We start from the raw sequence: 25,621 nt of genomic DNA, 5'->3' as shown, positions 1-25,621 counted from the left end.
ACGCTCAGTCTAAAGCACAGCACTGAGGGTTGACATAACCCACACCAGGCACACACCACACGCGCCCACCTCGCAAACCTTAGCATCACAGTTACAGCCTTATGTTAGGAAATATAGTTTGGACGAAAACCCAGTTGGAATTCACCCCAGATAGTTATGCATAGTTCAGTTTATAAATATGCATTGTTATTGAAATCACTGAGTTGGTGCACGCTCACACAAATTAGAAACTATAACGACTTACCCTCCTGTTGCCAATTTGACCATCCCAAGAAAGAATTGTGATGCAAGTCAATGTAGTTATGTGGAATACATAGGTATTCTATCTACTAATATTTGCATCGCAGATCCGCCGGAATTGCGCTGCTTCAAGAAACACACATGCCCCAGGTGGACCTGGGGCGCTTGCGCTGTAAATGGAGAGGCCAAGTGCACGGCACACGCTACTCGGCTTACGATCGAGGGGTCCTCATTTGGGCAAGGGCTGGGATTCCCTTTACAAGTGAACGAGTAGTAGTCGACCCTGAAGGTAGATACACGCTAGTCAGTGGAAGACTTAATGACCAACCGATACTCCTTAGTTCCATCTATGCCCCGAATGTAGGCCAGCTGGCCTTCTTGGACAATCTCACAAAAACATTAGCAGGGTGGAGCGGAATGCCCTGGCTCCTTGGGGGGGGATTTTAATTACGTACTTAGCATAGATCTGGATAGATCGTTCCCGCCCCTGTCCAAGACCACAGTGGCGTCCAACTCACAGGCCCTCACAAACTGGCACCTATAGATATATGGCGCGCTATCAACCCAAACACCCGTATCTACTCATACTACTCAGAGGTGCATAGCCTACATGTACGCTTTGATAGAACAGTGGGATCCCCAATGCTCCTCCCCCTGGTACACCAGGCACAATATTGAGGCAGGACACACTCTGTTCACAATCCGCAAATATAACAACTAACCTGGGATATTGGGCGCCCCCCTGCCCCCACATGGAGACTCCAAACTGCCGCGCTAGAGGACCCAGCATTTCGTTCCTCACTGGGCACGGCCCTACTCACATATTTTGAGATTAATGAAAAGACAGCAGAGGATGCGTTGGTGGAATGGGAGGCCTTCAACGTCACAAGAGGACATTGTATGGGTATGACCTGGAACATACGTAGGCAACTATCTTCCGACCTAAGCAAAATAGAAAAACAGCTGCTGCTTTATGAGGTGGAGGGAAAAGGTGAGGGCAGGGACAAGCAACACCTGGAAACACTGCGCACACAGCATGCGGAGCTACTAGAGCGCCTTCATTGTCACTATTACATGGCGCACACAGCCCGCACCCACGCCACCGCCAACAGGGCAGGTCAACTTCTAGCCTGGCTAATTCGCCAAGAACACGCCCGCAAACCCATTGAAGCGCTCCAAACCAGCATGTGAACACTAATACGCACACAACGAGACATCCACGAGGCTCTGACACAACATTACAGTCAATTGTATCAATCCCAATGCAGTTGTGAATCATATGCCCTGACAGCCTTTTTAGACCGCATACAATTGCCCGAGGTAGAGCCAGCGTACCGTGATCTACTAGACGAGCCAATCTCACTCGAGGAGATCGAGGAAACAGTATCGTCCCTGGCCACGGGGAAGACCCCTGAGCCAAACGGACTCCCGGCAGAGTACTATAAGGCGTATCAGGTAACAATAGGCCCAAAACTGCATGCCCTCTATGCAGCCGCTGAAGATGCGGGACGACTTCTCCCATCACTATGTGAGGCGCATCTGATTTCACTGCCCAGCCCTGATAGGGCCCCAACTGACATGGGCTCCTACAGGCCCCTCACCCTACTCAACACTGACTATAAGTTGCAAGCGAAGGTATTGGCTGACAGGCTGGCACAGGTGGTTCTCGCATTGGTACAGGCAGACCAAAATGGTTTTGTGCCAGCTCGCAGCACCTCACTTAATCTGCGACGCTTCTTCCGAATAGCCACATACTCTATGTACGCTTTGCCGAGGTCAGGCTGCCTTGTGCTTGATCTCGAGAAAGCTTTCAACTCCCTTGAGTGGAATTACATGTTTACCACTCTTGAAAAGTACAAGCTAGGCCCTGCCTTCTTGCAATTAGTCTGCCTGTTTTACACAAACCCAGTGATAATTGTAAAGATGGGCCCATACATCTCAAAGGCGATACCAGTGCGACGGGGGACGAAACAAGGCTGCCCACTGTCCCCCCTTCTCTTCGCACTTACAATGGAGCCACTAGGGGAGTCGATAAGGATGCAAACACAAGGGGGCATACTGTTAGGCGATGGCATGCATAAGGTATCGCTATACGGAATTGACCTATTAATTTACCTTCACGACATCAACAATGTGCCAGACAACTTATCCCAAATCTTACGGGAATTTGCAGCTATATCCGGACTAAAGGTAAATATCGGCAAATCAAAGCTCAACACATTTAGTGCAGGTGTCCCTGACCCGGGCTTTGTACTCAATGTTGTGAGGGTAAAGTGGAATGCAGACACATTCTGCTACCTTGGAATCTAGATATATCGCCAGCCTACATATCTCTTTGACGGTAACCTAGGTAGGATGCTAGCGGCCATCAAATCCCAGATGCAATTCTGGAGCACACTTCCCCTCGCAGTGACAGGCAGGGTTGCATTTGTGAAAATGGTGGCCCTACCGCGATTCTTGTACTATTTTACCAACCTACTCGTTCACATACCGGCCTCCTTTTTTTTTGCCTCACTGGAGAAGATGGTCAGGGACTTCATATGGGGCCCCAATCGACACAGAGTGGCGTTTAAAAAACTGTATATGCACACTGACCAAGGGGGTCTGGCTGCACCATGCCTCGAACACTACTTCTTGGCAGCACAACTCCAATGGGTGGCCAGGTGGATGGCAGGTCGCCAATGCGAAGATACGGCAACCACACTCCCACCACTTGTGCTGACCCAGATTCTCCAGCTCTTTCACCCCGGTGCACGCACACGGCCTCCAGTCTTTGTGGCTGAACATAGCACACAGAAGCTACAAAAGGAGCCTCTACATACATAAATCGACACGTGTAGATATCTGTATGTTGCAGGAAACTCAAATAACACGTCGCATGTGAAATTACATCATAAGCATTGGGGTCGCACCTTTTCCTCTATATATTCGAACTATGCTAGAGGTGTGGCGATATTGATACGGCAAGGGCTGAATTGGACAACGATAGACTCACAGATAGATCCTGAGGGTAGGTTTGTGATACTTAGTGGGCTACTTGGAGAAGGACGAATGACGATAGCGGCTGCATATGGCCCTAATACAGACTGCCCTGAGTTCTTTCGACAAGTGCGGGCCAGTATTCAGCTTACAGACAGTGACAAGCTAATATGGGGAGGGGACTTTAATGCTGTACTAAATGACACACTTGATAGGAAGGGCACATCTCGTAGTCTCCATCCCAACGCAAGTGAGGCCCTAAGAGCACTGATACATGAGGGAGGTCTGAATGACATCTGGAGGGCTAGGCACCCAGGTCTATTGGGAGGTACGTGTGTGTCGACACACTACGGGGCTTGGTCATGACTAGATTTTTGGCTGGTGTCCCGTGACATCGTTGCCTGGACCGCGGATAGCACACACTGCCCCAGGACGCTCTCTGATCATGCCCCTTGCCTGCTGCAGGTGACACTTCCGAATAACCCACCCCCAATATATCGTTGGAGATTGGCTCCTAAGGCTTTACTTGATCAGGCCGTTAAAGAAGAAATACACAAGGACATTGAAGAATTTTTTGATACGAACACTGGGTCTATTGCCACATATGCAATTATGGGAGGCCTTTTAGGTGCTGGTAAGGGGTAAGTGCATATCAAGGCATGCAGGAGTACTCACGGCTATTAGGTGCATGCTGGCCTCTTTGGAAACCCGTATTAAGGAACTAGAGTCTCATTATTTCAAAGCCGCAGACCCCACAATATTACCGAGAATTAGAATTCGAGGGTAAGGTGCAACGAGAGGTGAAATTTCTAGGTAAATATACGAAGCTAGGTGCTATGGGGAGGGTGATCGACCTGGGAAAACCCTAGCTAACTATCTGAGACCGTCGCGCACAAATGCCTATATATTGGAAGTTACTGGCAGCAATTCCAAGGTCATTAGAGGTGCCTGCGAGGTACTTGAGGAATTTAAAAAATACTACACCAAACTATACACAGCCACGCATCGTGCGGAGCCGAAAGTGCTTTTGTCCTTTTTTGAGTCCATAGAGCTGTTGTGGCTGAGCAGGGCCCATAGGGAATATCTAGACAAGCCCTTCACTGTTCAAGACGTTCTGTAGGTAATTGACAGCCTCCCGGCAGCCAAAGCCCCTGGCTCTGATGGGTTAACCACCAAATTCTATAATGCGTACGCGAATATCCTATCACCTCGATTATTGGAGGTATTTCAGGAAGTCAAAGATACTGGCGAACTCCCTTCTTCAATGCGTGAGGCGATAATACTTACACTGCTGAAACCAGGGAAACCTGGTCAGGAGATGGACTCATACGGGCCGCTATCCCTAATTAATATAGATGCAAAGATCTATGCAAAATTATTGGCCAATAGGTTACAGCCCTTGCTTCCCATGATCGCGAGACCCGATCAATCCGGCTTTATACCCGGACGATCTACCGCTCATAATCTCCCCACCTTCTCCACTGTGTTACATTACCTAAACCCAAATACCAAAGCGCTTGTGGCATTTCTTGACACCACGAAAGCGTTCAATGCTTTAGAATGGCCCTATCTATTCACCATCGTAGGGAGGATGGGTCTCAGTCCCAACGTCATAGCTCTAATTAAATTATTGTACACGAGACCATCGGCAAGGCTGCGCATGAACGGCTTGATCTCCAGTACTTTTCCTATTTCTCGCGGGACAAGACAGGGCTGCCCCCTGTCCCTGCTGTTGTTTGCTATAGCGATGGAACCAATAGCAACCAGGATATGTCCACATCACGCTGCCAGGGGATTGGGATTTAGCTCTATGGGGCTTTTGATCTCGTTATATGCAGACAACATGACACTATATACAAGTCAACTGGAGGTCAACCTTAACACCACTGCTCAGGGAGCTTACGAAATTCGTATCAGGTTATCAGGTATATTCATAAATTGGTCCAAATCGACTCTGTTCCCCCTAATGCCGGCCACTAAGCCTTTTGATCAAGAATTCCCACTCAGGTGTGTGGAGGGCCCGGCATCTGGTTGAGTTGCGACGTGCAAGAAATATGGAATCTGAACTTTGGCCGTGCCATTGCCTGGTTGGAAGGAAAAGTTGGGGTGTGGGCCAAACTTCCGCTCTCTCTAGCTGACAGAATAGCCATAGCAAAGATGATCATTCTACTCAAGTTTCTGTATCTATTTATCAACATACCGCTCCCATTGACACAGTTTTTTCATACCCTTCGATCTCTCCTGATTTCCTTGGTCTGGGCGGGGAAGCAGGCTTGTGTGAACTGGGAGATATTTACCCTCCCCTTGGCACAAGGGGGGTTGGGAGCTCCGGATATGCCACTATACGCATATTGTGCACAAGCACAGTTTTTACATTTTTGGATACATCCAGTTCCATTCCAGCCTTACGTGGCTGTTGAGGCAGACATTGCAGCCCCTATCCCCTTTCAGGTAGCTGTATATAAAAAATACAGCCAACCTAGAGACGGTATAGACACTGTTGAGACCCTGAGGTTGGCCTGGGAACGTTTACATATTATCGCTGGACTGGAGACACTATATGCTCCGTCAATCCCTCTGCCTTACAATCCACAGATCTTGGCTATGTGCGATGGCGGAAATGTGGCACTGGCATCATCAATGGGGCTCGAAACATTTGCAGATTTATACCCCGAGGATGAGTTTTGTTCCCCAACAGATGCTTGCATGGAAAACTCAAAGTATTTTTCTTCACTCTTCCTCTATTTTAAAGTTAGAGCCACGTGTAGGCAAATGCATTCTTCATTCCCGAACCCCCCTCACAGCTGCCAGCCCTTGAACAATTGATAAACACGGCCAGCTCCCACAGACTCATAACACGACTGTATTGCTCTGTGCAGACTACGTCACCCATAGTTATACCTAAGGCTCAACAAGATTGGAATGCAGCACTAGATGGGCAGGTGACAGATGAGAAGTGGGTCTTCTGCTGCGGCCAGCTCCAGGTACTCTCACCCAATTATAAATTGAGATTAATACACTTCAAATACATACACCGGTTCTACAGAACCCCTAGTCAACTTTCCCGCATGGTATTACGACCAGATTCTAGATGCTAGAGATGTGGCTACACTACTGCCACCTTTTTACATTTGTCCTGGAACTGTCCGCCCATTGCTGCCTACTCGACTGACATCTTTAAGATTCACTGTATTTTAGGGACACCCCATGAGCCAAATCCGATAATAGGCCTTCTTGGCTATGTTAAAGAAACTAAGGCCGAACATCGTAAATTACATGCTTTATTACTCCTGTATCTATACACTGGGGTGAAAGGAGAGCTCCTACAGTTAAAGCTTGGATCGCAGACGTCACATTCAGCCACACTCAACTATCAACCTTTTGGGAGTTGATGCCGAGAAATATATGGGAGCCATTCCTGGACTGGTTAAAGTAACTACAGGAGGATGTATTTACCCCTCCTGACCCGAGGGTGGCTAGCGTCACAGTGCCATCGGGAGCTCAATCTGTGAGTCATTCGGACTAGTTTGCTTGCATCAGGTTGGCTAGTATGTCTTAAAACATGCAGTTCTTGTGGGTGGTGGGTGTGGAAGCGATACTAGCTGTAACTCCTGCTGTTAGCTGCTTTGGGGGTGATCCGGCCCGATGTCCCTTGTGTATGATGTGATGATGAGTGATGTATAGTAAGCCAGATACCTGCTTATCAAGATTGTAAATTGCTGTTTCCTTTTTGTATTTCATTTTATTTTAGTTTATGTTTGTTTACTCACGTGCTCATTCTTATGCAATTTCTATGATGTCCTATATCAATTACGTGAGATGATTGTATTTTATAAAGTGCTAATATACACATTAAAAAAAAGTCATGGTCACAGGAGAAGCAGGCAACATACCCATACATACACAGAGACAGGGGGGGCACTCCAACTCAGCTCCATGTTCTATGTCCTTCCCCCCCCCTGGTTGTTAAATGCACAGTTTATCATGGTCCTCCATAAAGCAATGTTTGTAGACATCCAAACAGGATTGGACTCTAAACGATGATACCGACCTAGTACAATTTAATTGGAACTGTCACACCTGCATGTCCATCGAATAAATAACTGCAATGTTCTTATCGTCAAAACAAACTGCTGTAAGAGATCTAAGGACACTATATGCAAACCATGTAATGCTGTTTGTTACTGTTACTGTTACTGTCGTAATAAATCGAACCCCTTTCTTTAGACAAGCCGAGTCTAAAGAAAGGGGCATGTCCGACATTAACCCTTTCGATGCGCATGACGGAGCAGTTCCGTCATGCACACCGGTTGCGCTGTGCGGATGACGGAACCGCTCCGTCATGGCCCCGCCCGCGCACGAACCCTTCAGCACAGCGCGGTAATCCGCGCCGCGCTGAAGGGGTTAAAGTGAATCCGCGGCATGGGGGCTTTGACAAAAAAAGCATCTCTGTGTCAAGTTGACAAACAAATGCTTTTTTTTGTAAAAGCGCTCCATGACGCGCTTTCACTTTAATAGCAGCCGCGCACCTTTCTTTAGAAGCGGTTTGTCTAAATAAAGGTGCGCTGCCTCCATTAATGTGAAAGTGCCGCATGGGTGCTAGTAAACAAAAACAAAAAAATAAATAAATAAGCGCAGCCGCTATACTTAAAACAGACTGCGCTGCTAAAATAAAGTCGTTATAGTTAAAGTGGACCGCTATTAGTAATTAAAATAAAAGCGGGTGGCGTGCTGTGACGTAGTGGGTGAAATAGGGGCAAATCATTGAACAAAATAGTGCTCACAGCGAAGATGAATGCAAAAACAACAGTTGATGGACAGAATGCAGACCAATGTCATACATTCACCCCAGTACAGAGATCTGGGCCTAAATCCATCGTTTTTTTGCTCACCATGCCATTCCAGTTTGAACCCAGCCATATGCAAATCAGTCTTGACCCAGTGCCTCATGGGAACATTCCAGCCCGAACAGCCAAGCCAGGACCGCCCTGGACTGGAAACAAGCATCCCAGGACCGGTTTCGGGGTTTCACCCCTCTTCAGCCAGGATAGCTTGATTCCAGTGGCATGGAGAGCACGGGACCCACGTCTGGGCATACCCGTCCCACTCGGGGTGACAAATGCAAAAACAACAGTTGATGGACTGAATGCAGAACAATGTCATACATTCATCCCAGTACAGAGATCTGGGCCTAAATCCATCGTTTTTTTGCTCACCGTGCCATTCCAGTTTGAACCCAGCCATATGCAAATCAGTCTTGACCCTGTGCCTCATGGGAACATTCCAGCCCGAACTGCCAAGCCAGGTCCGCCCTGGACTGGAAACAAGCATCCTAGGACCGGTTTCGGGGTTTCACCCCTCTTTAGCCAGGATAGCTTGATTCCAGTGGCATGGAGAGCACGGGACCCACGTCTGGGCACACCCGTCCCACTCGGGGTGACAAATGCAAAAACAACAGTTGATGGACTGAATGCAGAACAATGTCATACATTCATCCCAGTACAGAGATCTGGGCCTAAATCCATCGTTTTTTTGCTCACCGTGCCATTCCAGTTTGAACTCAGACATATGCAAATCAGTCTTGACCCTGTGCCTCATGGGAACAGTCCAGCACGAACTGCCAAGCCAGGTCAGCCCTGGACTGGAAACAAGCATCCTGATGATGGATTAAACCCAGATCAGTTGACTGGGGGTGAGTGCTTGCAATGTTCAACATTCCGAGAATCATCCCCTTTGGTTTTGCTTTGTTCGCCCTAAGTTGGCAGGGTATGCCCAGACGTGGGTCCCTTGCTCACTTTGCCACTCGATTCAAGCTAGCCTGGCTAATGACGGCTGATAAGCCAGAAACCGGACCCAGGATGCTTGTTTTCGGTCCAGGAAAGACATGACTTGGCAGTTCGGACTGGACTGTTCCCATGAGGCACAGGGTCAGACTGATTTGCATATGGCCATGTCTGAACTGGGGTGGCAGAGTGAGCTAAAGAATGATGATGGATTAAACCCAGATCAGTTGACTGGGGGTGAGTGCTTGCAATGTTCAACACTCCGTCCATCATCCCCTTTGGTTTTGCACAGCCAAGATAAAGCAGACCGTGTAACAAGACAAGTAAAAGGTCCAGTCGTTATGGGGGGTTACCAATGCAGACATGGCGGTACCAAGGAGGGACTAACACGCCTATTCAGGAATGAAAAACAACGATTTCACAAGGACGGTTGCAGGAGGCAATTGAAAAGTTGGGCGGGACATGAGCGGAGATTCAAGTCCCTACCTCAATACATTGCAGAGCAGCCCTTGCGCTGCCCAGGCTCAACCTAAAAAGCGTGCTGAGGATGGTGCCGATGTCCTGGGGTGTTTTTACACCCCTTAATGAACGTCGGCAGTTCAAAGCCTTGGAAATGGAGCTGGAAATCCACTATTTACAGTGGCTTTCAGCTCGTTTTCCTTGCCACTGTGTGATATTGGCTCCACACTGTGTGAACGTTAGGGGAGAGGATGTGGTCCATGGGTAGACTGCCGACTTTGATGCTGGAAACCAGGGTTCAAACCTTGGGGTCACGTCCACATCCTGTGATTCTGGGCAAATCACTCAATCTCCACGTGCCTGAATGTGTAACGTAACCAGTGCTCATGTAAAGCGCTCCAATACCTTCGGGTCCAGTTCGCGCTATATAAATTCTGCCAAAAAGAAAAAAGCATCGTGTGATGGGAGCCGATTTCTTGTGTCACACGGTGGCATCGTGTGAGTTGGCAGGTCTCCTCTGATGAATGTCCGTAATACGAAACCGGGTACGATCTGCACAGCCACCGCGCCGGATCTGCATTCAACTGTCTCCTAGATGATAACGCCCTCTGACGATTTTTTATGATCTTGCGATGTGTGAAAATGAGCAGGCTGACCTTTTCAAAAGTATCCCTTGAAACTAGGGAACCGCGGCGCACATGTGCAGGCAATCAGCAGGTTGGATAGATCGCCCCCGGGCTCGAGCTGCTTGTCATAAGATGTCTGCAGCTTGACGGCTGACGTTGCACATCTTGTCAGAGGGTTGCAGGCATTCCTCGCTTTTATTGTAGGCTCAGGAAAATACCCCCAAAGATCAGGATTGCTCCATTATTTGAGCTTATAGACCCACGTTTTATGACCCTTTTAAAGGCAAGATTGTTTTGTATTTTTCTTATGTTTAGGGATAGAGTTCTAAATTTGCTTTCTTGCATTGATAAGTGACGTCCTGTTCATGATTCTGAGAGCGTGTATTTTAAATGCACAGCACTGGAGCAGAGGCTCTGTTGACGGCAGTGAGTGTGTAGCTCTTGTTAAAGGACCTTTGGTCCCATTCCTTACATCCACTTCATGAGTTATGTACGGGCCCTTTAAGGTGCTCTGATGAGAAACTGGAGGTAACTGAGGTGTCAGGGGGCCTGGGACCATGTGATGGCATGGTTTTGGCATGCAAACTGGTAGAAATATTTTCACACCACAATCACACCACATTTCGTTATCTCTGGCATCGCACCCAGCTTTTCCCGCATAGGACAAACTACGGCCACACACTCTCCGGCCAAACATGCAGGCCCTGCTGTAATTGCTCCCGTCAGTCTACAGTGCTGCAATGCCACACACTCTCCAGCCAAACATGCAGGCCCTGCTGTAATTGCTCCCGTCAGTCTAAAGTGCTGCAATGCCACACACTCTCCGGCCAAACATGCAGGCCCTGCTGTAATTGCTCCCGTCAGTCTAAAGTGCTGCAATGCCACACACTCTCTGGCCAAACATGCAGGCCCTGCTGTAATTGCTCCCGTCAGTCTAAAGTGCTGCAATGCCACACACTCTCCGGCCAAACATGCAGGCCCTGCTGTAATTGCTCCCGTCAGTCTACAGTGCTGCAATGCCACACACTCTCCAGCCAAACATGCAGGCCCTGCTGTAATTGCTCCCGTCAGTCTACAGTGCTGCAATGCCACACACTCTCCAGCCAAACATGCAGGCCCTGCTGTAATTGCTCCCGTCAGTCTACAGTGCTGCAATGCCACACACTCTCCAGCCAAACATGCAGGCCCTGCTGTAATTGCTCCCGTCAGTCTAAAGTGCTGCAATGCCACACACTCTCCAGCCAAACATGCAGGCCCTGCTGTAATTGCTCCCGTGAGTCTAAAGTGCTGCAATGCCACACACTCTCCAGCCAAACATGCAGGCCCTGCTGTAATTGCTCCCGTCAGTTTAAAGTGCTGCAATGCCACACACTCTCCGGCCAAACATGCAGGCCCTGCTGTAATTGCTCCCGTCAGTCTAAAGTGCTGCAATGCCACACACTCTCCAGCCAAACATGCAGGCCCTGCTGTAATTGCTCCCGTCAGTCTACAGTGCTGCAATGCCACACACTCTCCAGCCAAACATGCAGGCCCTGCTGTAATTGCTCCCGTCAGTCTAAAGTGCTGCAATGCCACACACTCTCCAGCCAAACATGCAGGCCCTGCTGTAATTGCTCCCGTCAGTCTACAGTGCTGCAATGCCACACACTCTCCAGCCAAACATGCAGGCCCTGCTGTAATTGCTCCCGTCAGTCTAAAGTGCTGCAATGCCACACACTCTCCGGCCAAACATGCAGGCCCTGCTGTAATTGCTCCCGTCAGTCTACAGTGCTGCAATGCCACACACTCTCCAGCCAAACATGCAGGCCCTGCTGTAATTGCTCCCGTCAGTCTACAGTGCTGCAATGCCACACACTCTCCAGCCAAACATGCAGGCCCTGCTGTAATTGCTCCCGTCAGTCTACAGTGCTGCAATGCCACACACTCTCCAGCCAAACATGCAGGCCCTGCTGTAATTGCTCCCGTCAGTCTAAAGTGCTGCAATGCCACACACTCTCCAGCCAAACATGCAGGCCCTGCTGTAATTGCTCCCGTCAGTCTAAAGTGCTGCAATGCCACACACTCTCCAGCCAAACATGCAGGCCCTGCTGTAATTGCTCCCGTCAGTCTACAGTGCTGCAATGCCACACACTCTCCAGCCAAACATGCAGGCCCTGCTGTAATTGCTCCCGTCAGTCTAAAGTGCTGCAATGCCACACACTCTCCGGCCAAACATGCAGGCCCTGCTGTAATTGCTCCCGTCAGTCTAAAGTGCTGCAATGCCACACACTCTCCAGCCAAACATGCAGGCCCTGCTGTAATTGCTCCCGTCAGTCTAAAGTGCTGCAATGCCACACCAGTGAGAGCTGCATTGAAATGCGTTTTAGCATAATGCCAGTGGTGGACACCAGGCTCAGGTCTGGGACGGGGGTGCAGGAGGGCCTGCCTAAGGCACATTCACAAGTGGGAGAGAATCTGTGTTTTTCAGATGTTGGGTATGAGCCTACTGCCCATGCTCCCTGCCTATCACCCCACCGGTGTGAGAGCAGAGGCAACATTACGCTGTTGCTTGAAAGTATGCCATGCTTTCTTGAGTTGCTTATACAATGGAGAACTCTGAATGGCAGCGAGGAGCAGAGCTTTCTGTGTCCAGAGTTGCTCTGTACACTACTGATCAATAGAGTTGCCCAGGGGCCTAGCTTCCATTGGTGCAGCAGGTGCAGTGGCACCGGGCCCAGAGGCCTGAGGGGCTCACGGAAGCCTGATTATTGCTGTATTTCACAGTTCAAATAGTGACCATTTCCTTCCTTGCACTAGGGCCCATGACACCCTGGCTATGCCACTGGAGTTGCCACTTATTTCAGACAAGAATAACCTCCATTTCTTCCCAATAGGAGATTTTGGAAGGGCCAGAAGCTGGCGCCTTAATATAAATATGTGTGACATTTTCATTGTTGTTTTTCAACCTGGGCCTCTGTTTGGTTTAAAAATCCTACAGGAATAGTTTAGGCCACCCTTAAATATTTTGTTTGTAAATTCTCGCTACTTTAAATGTATATGGAAATGTGAAAAAATACATGCTTCTTAATTTTCCTAATTTGTTTAGTAGTCTTGATTCCAAAAATACAAGTCAGGCCGGTAAAATACTGTTGTTAGACGGCGACCTCAGAGGAGCCTGGAAGGGGTCCTGACTACCCTGAGACCCATCCTCGAGGTATCGTAGCCGGGCACTGGCGGGAGACTCCCCAGGGGGGGGAATCTCGTATCTAGGATCGTACTTCTGGCACCACACGACACAGAGTGACCACACCGGGTATTCTGAGAAAACAATCTTTATCAAGTAGGTTATCACTGCAAATATGTACAAGGTGAGCACGGGCTCAAGAGTCTCGGAAGGGGTAGGGGGTAGCGGGACAGTCTCTGGTAAAGGTTCAAAGCAGGGACGTATCCGGCGCACAGCTCACAATCCTCGAGCTGGGGGATACGATGTTGTAGTCGGGGTCCGGCGGGACCGTGAGAGTCTGTTGGAGCCGCGAGTCACTCAGCGGGCTCAGGTACAGGTTCCGAGGTCTTACGATCTTCAAGGAGCCGCGAGTCACTCAGCAGGCTCAGGCACAAGTTCGGAGGTCTTACGATCTTCAGGGAGCCGCGAGTCACTCAGCAGGCTCAGGTACAAGTTCGGAGGTCTTACGATCTTCAGGGAGCCGCGAGTCACTCAGCAGGCTCAGGTACAAGTTCGGAGGTCTTACGATCTTCAGGGAGCCGCGAGTCACTCAGCAGGGCTCAGGAGGGTCCAAGTTCCAGGAGCCGCGACCACGTCGGCAGGCTCTCGTTGTTCCAGCGTCGAATCTGCCGGACAGACCCAGAGCACCCCTTGTTATAGGTCGACCCCTCTTTGATGTCCGGAGTCTGTGCAGGCAGGGGTCTTGTCACCTGGGGGTCGCTTGTCGGGATTTCCTGCTATTGTCTTTTGATCCTTTCAGGGCCGGGTCGGGAGGAGTCCCAGACACCCAGCAGGCATGGAGCCAGCCCTCAGGGAGGCCGGAGGGCCGATCGAAACCCATCGTCCCGGGGGAGTTCAGAGGTGCGATAGAAACTGCTCCTCCCTCTCTCATCCCCTGGAAGCGTGATGTCCTCCAGCCGGAGTGGCGCCTCTAGGCCCGGGTCGCGCGGGGGCCGGGCGTCCATCTTGGTGCATGAAGTGGGCACGCGGGCCCGGGGTGGCCGAAAGGAGAGAGGCCATGGACGGGGATGTCCGGGTCGGTGCGTGTGTCCTGGTGGGGAGGTTCGGCTGGGCCGTGCGCTTGGGCTGCAGGTACCAGGTTTCGGTGGTGCGGGGGCACGGAGGGCCATTCTACGAGGCCGGGTCCAACACGCGTCCCCCCCAGCCGAAAGCCGGAGAGAACGGCCCATCAGCTTGGGGGGTTCTCTTCGCTGAGGCGTAAGAACCGGGAGAGGCCGTCAGCATTGGCGTGGTCCGTACCAGGGCGGTGTTCTACGGTGAAATCCATCCCCTGGAGGGAGATTGACCACCGCAGTAGCTTGGGGTTTTCTCCTCGCATCTGCATGAGCCATCGCAAGGGCCGATGGTCAGTTTGGACTCTGAAATGGGTGCCGAACAGGTAGGGTCGTAGCTTTTTGAGTGCCCAGACCACGGCAAAGGCTTCGCGCTCTATGGTGCTCCATCTCTGTTCTCGGGGCAACAGCCGCCGACTGAGGAAGGCGACGGGCTGGTCTAGGCCTTGGTCATTCACTTGGGACAGGACGGCCCCAATGCCATGCTTGGAGGCATCGGTCTGGACTATGAACTCCTTGGCGTAGTCGGGAGCCTGGAGGACGGGGGCAGTACACATGGCTTTTTTTAGGGCATCGAAAGCTTCCTGGCAGGCAGCCGTCCACTGCACTTTCTTTGGCTGTCTTTTAGACGTGAGTTCTGTGAGAGGGCCGACAAGGCTGCCATACCCCCGAATGAATCTTCGGTAGTAGCCCGTGAGTCCCAGAAAGGCTCGGACCTCCGTTTGGGTGATGGGTGGTTCCCAGGCCAGGATGGCGTCGATCTTTGGCTGTAGAGGGGCGACCTGGCCGCTCCCGACCTGGTGCCCCAGGTAGACCACGGATCCTTGCCCGATCTGGCACTTGCTGGCTTTTACTGTGAGGCCTGCCTGGCGCAGGGCGGTTAGCACCCTCCGGAGGTGCTGGAGGTGCTCACTCCACTCTGAACTGAAGACAGCGATGTCGTCCAGATATGCCGCGCTGAACTGTTCTAGCCCGGCCAGGACCCTATTCACCAGTCGCTGGAAAGTGGCCGGGGCATTTTTCATCCCGAAGGGCATTACGCGGAAGCGGTAGTGCCCATCGGGGGTGGAGAAAGCGGACCGCTCCTTGGCCCCTTCGGTGAGCGCAATCTGCCAGTATCCGCAGGTGAGGTCGAATGTGCTGAGGAACCGGGCTGCCCCTAGTCGGTCAATGAGTTCGTCGGCTCGTGGAATGGGGTGGGCATCGGCTCGGGTAACGTCATTGAGCCCCCGGTAGTCCACGCAGAATCGGAGCTCGGGGGCGACACCGGGGGCCGCTGCCTTCGGGACCAGGACCACGGGGCTGGCCCAGGGACTGTCAGAGGGCTCGATCACCCCCAGGGTCAACATCTTCGAGACTTCCGCTTGAATGCAGGACCGGACCCGGTCAGGAACCCGGTAGGCTCAGTGTCTCACCGGCGGGCTGTCCCCGGTGTCCATGTCATGAACACACCAGTTGGTGACCCGGGGGGTCAGGGAGAAGAGGTCGGAAAATTGTCTTAGGAGCTGGCGGCAGTCCGCTTGTTGCTGGACAGTGAGGGCTGGGGAGAGGTTCACTCCTTCCACGGAGCCATCCTGCTCCTTGACACACAGGAGGTCCGGGAGGGGATCCGACTCATCTTCGGCCCCGTCATCGGTGGCCAGCAGGAGGCTCAGTTCTGTCCGCTCGAAGTGAGGCTTGAGGCGGTTCACGTGCAGGACCCGGAGGGGATCCCGAGGCGACTGGACGTCCACCAAGTATGTGACTTCACTCTTCCACTCAACCACTTTGTAGGGCCCAGTCCATCGGTCCTGGAGGGCGCCAGGCTTCACGGGGGCCATGACCCACACCTGCTGGCCCGGCTGGAACTCGACCAGAGTGGCATTCTGGTCGTACCAGCGCTTCATCTCTTCTTGACTTGCCTCCAGGTTGGCCTCGGCCAGTTCTCGGAACTTCCTGGTCTGGTTCCGGAGGGCCAGGACGTATTGGAACACATCTCGGGGGGTGGTCTGGGGTGCTGCCTCCCACCCTTCCTTAACCAAACTGAGGGGACCTCGGACGGGGTGTCCATAGAGTAATTCAAACGGGCTGAACCCTAAGGACTTCTGGGGGACCTCCCGGTAAGCGAACAAGAGGCAGGGGAGCAGGACGTCCCACTTACGCCGGAGGGGCTCTTCTAGGCCAGCGATCATCCCTTTCAAAGTCCTATTAAACCTTTCTACTAGGCCGTTCCCTTGGGGATGGTACGGGGTGGTGAACTTATAGGACACCCCACATTGTTGCCACAGGGACGTCATATATTTTGAGATAAAATTAGTGCCGCGATCGCTCACGACCTCGCGGGGAAAACCCACCCTGGAAAAGATCCCCATCAGGGCCCGGCCCACCACGGGGGCCGTAATGGTGCGTAGGGGAATAGCCTCAGGATAGCGGGTGGCGTGGTCCACTAGGACCAAGATGAAACGGTGGCCTTGGGAGGTGGGGGGGTCCAGTGGTCCCACGATGTCGATTCCGACTCGTTCAAAAGGGGTACTGACGACCGGGAAGGGTTGGAGGGGAGCCTTGCACTTCCCCCCACTCTTCCCACTAGCCTGGCACGTGGGGCAGGACTTGCAGTGGGCTTCTACCGCTGCTCTCATTCTAGGCCAGTAAAAATGGGTCACGAGACGGCTGTAGGTCTTGTCCTGACCCAGGTGGCCGGCGAGGGGGATGTCGTGGGCTAAGCCCAGGAGGAAATCTCGGAAGCGGAGGGGTACCACCAGTACCCGTCCGGATCCCAGCTCCACCGACTTCTGCTCACTGTACAAGATGTCATTTTCCCAATAGATTCGGTGCGTCCCGGTCTGGTCACCTGCGGCTTGGCCCTCGGCCTGGCGCCGCAGCCCGACCAGGGAAGGACAAGTGGCTTGCTCCCGGCAAAATTCTTCCCGGGTGGGCCCGCCCTCGTGGCGCCAATGGGCCAACTCGGGTAGATCTCCCAACTCGGGGACCGGGGCGGGGTCGGATGGTGCGGGTTCGTCGCGGGCGACGGACCCTTCTGATGGGGGGACGGGAGGACCCTCGGCGGGGACTGTACTGGTCTCTTCGATCGGGGTGCTCCCGACTTCTCTCCGGGGAGTGAGTCGGGCTGACATAGATCGGGTGGTGGCGCACACCCACTCGGGGAGTCCCATCATTCCTAGGTGGGCCTTGCGCTCGACGTGCTTCCAGGGAGAGCTCTCCAGGTCGTTCCCTAAGAGGCAGTCGACCGGCTGGGAGGTTCTTACGGCGACCTTGAGTTTACCTATCACCCCTCCCCACTCAAACGGCACCAGGGCTACCTGACACATACTTTCTCTATTGTCTGCGGATATTACGGGGCAAAAGACGTTGGGGAGGATCTGCTCCTCGGGGACTAGGTGCCTGAGGACACCGGTGATACTGGCCCCGGTGTCCCGCAGGGCCTCTACTTGGTGGCCATTGATCTTGATGAGCTGCCCGTATTTCTGTGTGTTGGAGGGTAGGAGGCTACCAGGGATCATCTCCCTATCTCCCAGGGATACTAGGGCCATCGCTGCGGGTTCCCACTCCTCGGCTTCCTCAACCTCCTCCCCCAGGGCTACGTTGGCTATCTGTCTCGCAGGGGTGGTAGGGGAGACTTGGGTGGCCATGGGGCACTCTGGGTCATTGGCGTAGTGCCCGGGTTTCTGGCAACGGAAACATGTGACGGTCACCCGGTGTCCCCGTCTCCCAGGGGGCCCTGTTACCGGTGGGGGGGGCGCCGGGAAAGGTGGAGGTTGTGTCTTCGGGGGGCTAGGCTGGGACTCTCTCGGCCCTCCCTGGTTCCCTCCCCCTCTCTGGCGGGGTGGTCCCTGACTGGCTCGGGGGTACTCTCCTACCATGCCCCGGGAGACCCGGGTGTTGGTCCAGCGGTCGGCCTCCACAGCCAGCTTCCGGGGATCTGTGAGCTTGCTGTCAAGCAGATGCTGACGTAGTTCTATGAAGCAGTTCGCAGCCAGATGTTCCCACAACATGAGGTCAGTGAGTTCGGCAAGGGTGGTGACTTTGCTGCCCTTGATCCACCCATCGAAGGCCCGACTGAAAAAGTTTACATACTCCACCCAGGTGGTGCCCGGGATCTTTCTGCAGTCCCTGAATCGCTGACGGTACATTTCTGGGGTGAGGCCGTATCTTGTGAGTAGAGCCTCTTTCATGTGGCTGTAGGAGGTCTGCAGGGAGAGGGGTAGGTCGAGCAGGGTGTCCCTTCCTTCGCTCAGAAACCGCCCCCACAACCCCGCCCCCCAGTCCTTCTGCGGGATCCGATGGGAGGTCATGGCGACCTCGTAGGCCCTGAACCATTGCTGAATGTCATCGTTTTTATAATATTCCTTGACCACATCCTTGGGGATGTGGACCTTCTGTTCCGCTGGGGAGGCCGTCTCTCGGTTTCCCGGGGGCCTCCCTTCCTCGTTTCTGGCTTTGAGCTCGAGTTCCTTCAAGCTGCGTTCGTGCTCCAGTTGGAGCTTCCTTCCTTCGTGCTCCCGTTGGAGCTTCTTTTCTTCTAGTTCGCCTTGTACACGCATTTGTTCTACTGCTAGCTTTTTTTCCGCTAACTTCAATTCGCCCTCGATTTTGAGTTTGGCTAACTCGAGTTCATGATTGCGGCTTCTCTCTCTGTCCGCGAGCTCTTCCGGGGATAGGCCCCCGTCCGGTACGATGCTTCGCACCTGATTGCTACTGCTTTCACTTTGGGGGGGTTCGGCTTCGTCGGGGCGCTCCCCCGTGCCTTCCGGGCGGGAGGCCCCGGTCTCCACCCAAGTTTTCAGTGCTTTCTGCAAATCCTCTTTAGTGTTAAGACCAGTGGTAGCGATTTTAAGTTCTTTGCAAAATTGCTTTAGCTCTTTGTGTGTGTATTCTTCTAGCTGCTCCACCTAGAACACCCTGTTGGCGTTGGTTTCTGCGGGGCTCACGGCGCTTCCTTCTGCCATCTTTGTCGGTAGTGCTTCCGTTGTTCACGGTACGATCTCTAGGTGATGGGCCCGAATCCCGTCGCTTGCCACCAATGTTAGACGGCGACCTCAGAGGAGCCTGGAAGGGGTCCTGACTACCCTGAGACCCACCCTCGAGGTATCGTAGCCGGGCACTGGCGGGAGACTCCCCAGGGGGGGGAATCTCGTATCTAGGATCGTACTTCTGGCACCACACGACACAGAGTGACCACACCGGGTATTCTGAGAAAACAATCTTTATCAAGTAGGTTATCACTGCAAATATGTACAAGGTGAGCACGGGCTCAAGAGTCTCGGAAGGGGTAGGGGGTAGCGGGACAGTCTCTGGTAAAGGTTCAAAGCAGGGACGTATCCGGCGCACAGCTCACAATCCTCGAGCTGGGGGATACGATGTTGTAGTCGGGGTCCGGCAGGACCGTGAGAGTCTGTTGGAGCCGCGAGTCACTCAGCGGGCTCAGGTACAGGTTCGGAGGTCTTACGATCTTCAAGGAGCCGCGAGTCACTCAGCAGGCTCAGGCACAAGTTCGGAGGTCTTACGATCTTCAGGGAGCCGCGAGTCACTCAGCAGGCTCAGGTACAAGTTCGGAGGTCTTACGATCTTCAGGGAGCCGCGAGTCACTCAGCAGGCTCAGGTACAAGTTCGGAGGTCTTACGATCTTCAGGGAGCCGCGAGTCACTCAGCAGGGCTCAGGAGGGTCCAAGTTCCAGGAGCCGCGACCACGTCGGCAGGCTCTCGTTGTTCCAGCGTCGAATCTGCCGGACAGACCCAGAGCACCCCTTGTTATAGGTCGACCCCTCTTTGATGTCCGGAGTCTGTGCAGGCAGGGGTCTTGTCACCTGGGGGTCGCTTGTCGGGATTTCCTGCTATTGTCTTTTGATCCTTTCAGGGCCGGGTCGGGAGGAGTCCCAGACACCCAGCAGGCACGGAGCCAGCCCTCAGGGAGGCCGGAGGGCCGATCGAAACCCATCGTCCCGGGGGAGTTCAGAGGTGCGATAGAAACTGCTCCTCCCTCTCTCATCCCCTGGAAGCGTGATGTCCTCCAGCCGGAGTGGCGCCTCTAGGCCCGGGTCGCGCTGGGGCCGGGCGGCCATCTTGGTGCATGAAGTGGGCACGCGGGCCCGGGGTGGCCGAAAGGAGAGAGGCCATGGACGGGGATGTCCGGGTCGGTGCGTGTGTCCTGGTGGGGAGGTTCGGCTGGGCCGTGTGCTTGGGCTGCAGGTACCAGGTTTCGGTGGTGCGGGGGCACGGAGGGCCATTCTACGAGGCCGGGTCCAACAACTGTCATGGTGGCAACCCTATCAGCTTTGTTTAGTGGTGAGGCAGGTGGTGTACTAAAGGGTGCTAGGGCTGCTTCGGAGCCAAATCACTTCAGGAAATGCTTCAGCTAGTTAGTTACCTTGCATCTCATCAAATCTGGCCAGTCCTTTCCGTTTTCATTGATACCAAACTATTTTACAATACCAGCATCAGAAGTGCACTTAAAAACCAATCTTGTTGTGCTTTTTCCTCGAACCCTAACCATGTTCTTTTTTCAAAGTAATCTTGTAGAAAAACTACAAGCCCATTTTGAAATTGATCTTAAATCTTATTGTATTAAGATACTTTGCTGGCCCTGTATGAACTATAACGCACCATTCACTAATTTCCCCCAAAATGTCTGAAGGGGAAATCTCTCTTCCGCATAACTATAAAGCAAAATGTAATTGATGAATTTTACTTGGCCACAATGTTTTAAAAACCATCTCAATTTCTAGGCCCCCAAGCTCCTTTAGAAGGTGATAAATCAGTAAGTTTGCTGTGTGACTTTATGAATTCTGAAGGAAAAACAGCTGTCAGTGATGTGTGAAAGGCAATCAGTCTTTCTGATGGGATGCAGCTTGTAGCCTCAAGAAGGAAAATACAACATTTGTGGAAACTTCTCTTGATACTTGTCATTACAGGCTTTGGCAGGCAGGCACAGACAAACAGGCAGGACTTACAAGGTCAGAGAGAAAGGAATGTGTTCCACTAGGCACAGAGATAGCACTGTTGTTCCCGGTGAGGTTCAGCTGTACAAAGAGTGTACATTTGTGAAAGTCAACTCTGCCTAGGCCTTTCTGTGGAACCTCAAGAGGTGCCACATTGAAAGATGTGCAGTGGTAGTGCTGTTTAAGGTTCTGAATTTGACGTTATATATGTTGCCCTCTAATGCGATACTGTCTAGATTATGTACAGTGGATGATGGGACAAATGTTTTTTTCAGTAGTTAGCTTATTGATGGGAGATTTTTCAGTTACATCTTTCCTCCCATCAGAGCTGAAGAATTCTGGTGCTTTGGACTTGCATGACGTCACAAGCAGTGGCAGTGCACAATCATGTGGCCTGGTGCATCTGACCTGGACCTTGGTTAATTACATCATATGGAGGGACTGGAAAATCTACAGCTGGTACAATTAAATACTCTATAAACAAACATATTTCTATTTAAATCCTATTGAAAATACTCATACATATGTTGTCGTTATCAGACAGTATTTTTAGATACAGAGTTTAGATATTGCAGAATTGGTAAAGCATTTTTTAATAGTGTACAACAATGGAACATATGCGAGGGGCGTGGCCAACAAAAAGGGCAAGTAGCTGCACTCTCCATGCACTCCGGCTGACTAATGTTGATCCAACCATAATCCTGTCTCACCAAGAGCCTTCCCCCGGGGTCCAAGAGAGTAATTGATCCCCATACGGGGTACCCCACCCAACGGCGAGTAACATGGGTGCCGGTGGGGTCAGCCACTTCTGAGTGACTGTGCCGGTCACAAGGGCCACGTAGTCGAGGCCGGGCCCTGTGGGTGCGGGCAGAGGAGTGTGTGGAGGAGGCATCCGGGCGCGTGACGGCGCCAGGGAGCCTGACCGCCATTGATGTTGCTCCACCCTGAGAGAAGCGCTCTAAGATCAGATGCCCTCGGCAGGTGGGGAGGCAGATTGGCAAGTTCAGGGACTATCCAGAACTGTGATTACGAGGGAGCCCTTGCTAAGACCTGGCACTGGGTGCAGGGGCTGTGGCGGACCCTGGCGGTGACTGGTGAGGGCTAATAGGGGTGGCCCCTGTTGCCTGAAGGGTTGTTGCACACTGTCCTGGGACTCCGGATGAGGAGCTGGCTGGTGTGACTGGTTGCAGACGTGGGAGGCGCTCAGGTCTGTTCCATACCCCGCTGCCTGCTGCTGTTTGGTGGGCGCTCCAGCCCTGGGAACTCCCCTCCAACTACCTACTTAGACTCTTCACATTGGGTGTCAACAAGTCAGCTCCCTACCATGGATACGATTGTGGAGTTACTAGGACCGTGGCAAAAGGCAAGGAGACCAGACAACCACGGCAGGGTAAAATGGACACTTATACTAAAATTGTGGCACCCCTGACAGACCTAGAGGAAGAATTGAATTCTGTACCTAACAATTCAACCTTACTATAGGCAATCCAGTCCGCAAGAGAGGTGTTGGAGAACAAGATAGAGAGATGTGCTCAGAAGTATCTCTCTTGCACCAAGACTTATACAATGTATCTAAGAAGGTGACAGTGGCAGAAACCAGGCTCTTGGAGGTGGAGGATGTGGTACACGACCTCAAGAAAGGGTTGGAGGAACTTTGCAAGATCAGTAACGATGTGATATGGTAGCTGGAGAATGCAGAAGATCGAGCACGCTGAAACAATCTCCGCTTTGTCGGATTTCCGGTGCGGGTTGAGGGCACCAATACAAATGGGTTCTTGATGGCCTGGCTGACAAACACTTTCCCCTCTGACGAATTCTCCATGTGCTTTGCAGTGGAATGGGCAAACAGAGCCCTGGGTGGTAGACCTCCCTCAGGAGCACCACTTCTGCCCATCATAGCAAAGTTTCTAAATTCGATCCTTCATGGGGTACGTCGCAAGGGGGTAGTGTGATACGATAACTCTAAAATGATGGTGTTCCCTGACTATACCCAAGAGTATCATCATCAACAGCAATACACTTTAAATATTCATAAAACTGTATTATTCCCTGGAAATGTTTCTTTGTACTGCTGATACATTACAATGCCCAGGCATTCTTTGGAATAATACAGCTCTCAATATTTTTAAATACAATAAAAAATAAAGTTGATTACAATTGAAAAAAAAACAAATCTTCAACACTGCCCATTTGACTCTGTGAAAACAAAGTTACAAACCCTCTAATTGCAATACATGCTAGTAAAGCTAAAGGTTCTTCATCAGGGAATGTCCTTCTTCTTTCAGATGCCAGAGGAGGCCTGAACCTGGCTGGAGGAACGACCCTGATTTCCTCCAGATACACAATCCAGGACGAAGACAGCCCAAGAAATGGGCACCAGGCCTATGGACAGTCAGCAGAGGTGATGGACAAGGGGCCACAAGTATACGCAAATCAATAGGCGAACCACATACTCGACAAAGGGGCCAGGACACAGAAGTTGATTGTCCTCGGACACGGAGGGGGACCACAGACAAATTCCAAAGAAAATCAGGGGTCTTATACTGTCAAAGACCCCTCCATTGGGATCTGGAGAGGAAGATCTATCCTCGGAATCAGAAAGCTTAAATTCCCTGAAGTGGAAATAGCTGCTCTAGAGCAAGATGCAACTGATGAGGGACAGCAGTCGCAGATCCAAGCCCTGGATCCAGGGCCAGAGGGCCCTCGAGGTGGCAACTAAAAGCCGTGGACTGGAGTAGTGGACAGATGGCAGTGGCGCACGGCACCCCTGGAAGAACACAGCTGAATTCAGAGTTTGTGCATTTATTTTTTCAAACAACTTTCTTCTCTCTTTTCTCCTTGACTTCTTTTTCCTTTTCCTTGTTAACTGAGCAATATGGTGTTTGGGGTTTAGGTGTTAATGGATTTTGGATGACAGACCTCTCCTTATCTCCTTGCACACAGTTGGTATACAATAAAGAGGTTCAGTGTTGCATGAATGCTGTGGGGGTTGGGAGGGGGCTGATTATGGGAGGATAGTTTCATACTTTTCTTCTTTAAGTTAATTATTTTTTTTTTAGTCCACATGCCAATACATGGGTAATATGAGGCAGCTAAATACTGACAGGCGAAAATACACAAGTCCACCATGACAGTGACTACCCCCCATGAAAACTCAGGTCTCTCAGTGTTAACATGAAATGTCAATGGGCTGTGAAATGAGATTAAGCTTGAGTTGGTGACACACTATATTAAGCGCATACAACCCAATGTAGTCATGCTACAAGAGACACACTTGCAGGGCACCCAGTGCTGTTTTCTAGGACGGGGAGCATATATGACTTTGGCCCAAGCAGGACACACTTCGGGATCCAGAGGGGTGGCAATACTGAACAATAAGTCTCCCACCTTTACGGTGGCTCACAGATGGAATGACGATGCGCGGGTAGATACATGGGTGTACAGGGCACATGGGGATGACAGGAGATTTCTTTAATCTGCATTTATGCCCCTCCCCAGTTGCAGGCCCCCACTCTGGCTGAGGTGGTTGACATCCTTTTGGAGATGCCCTCCTCCCTTCAAATCCTAGGTGGGGATTTTAGTGATGTAATACAAATACCACTGAGTCGCTCTTAGATGCACTAAATGCTCCCACAGACCATCCCATTTGCCCGGTTCGTTGACATTGGGGCTGTCAGACCTATGGAGACGTAAACACTTACGTGACCGACAATACTCCAATTTTACAAGGGCACATAAGGTCTACCCCAACTGGACTATGTATTCGTACCCGATGGAGAGGTGGGGAAGGTGACCCGAGCTAACTACCTGGCACGGGGCTTGTTGGATCACTCCCCTCTCATTGTTAAACTGGGAACAAAATCTAGGCCTCCAGCTGCGGGACGGAAACTAAATGCATGGGCCCTGCAGGATCAGGATGTAGACAGAGGGCTCACGGCAGATACTGAACTATTTTTGAGGAAAACAAGAACTCAGTTACCTTAAGAACTATGTTGTGGGATGCCTATAAAACCGTTCTGAGAGATAAGGCTCAAAACCTGATCTTCCAAAAAAGGTATTTTTATTTATTTATTTATTTAATGTTGAAGGTTTTATATAGCGCGGACAAGACCCTTGCGGGTATCAGAGCGCTGTACAACAAATAAGGAGATAGGGGAAATCAAAATATACATACAAAAAATTCTTGGTTATGATAGTCAAACAATTGTAACTGTTCCAACAAAAAAGCAAATATTTACATGCCTGCATCTATTGATCAAGCGAATTTAGTCAGGAGAATAGATTTCACTTCATTTTTAAAGAATGCCGCATGAGGGTTTTGTCT

The sequence above is a fragment of the Triturus cristatus genome, chromosome 4_1 (assembly GCF_964204655.1).
Source record: "Triturus cristatus chromosome 4_1, aTriCri1.1, whole genome shotgun sequence".
Taxonomy (NCBI): domain Eukaryota; kingdom Metazoa; phylum Chordata; class Amphibia; order Caudata; family Salamandridae; genus Triturus; species Triturus cristatus.
This window is presented reverse-complemented; position numbering follows the sequence as displayed.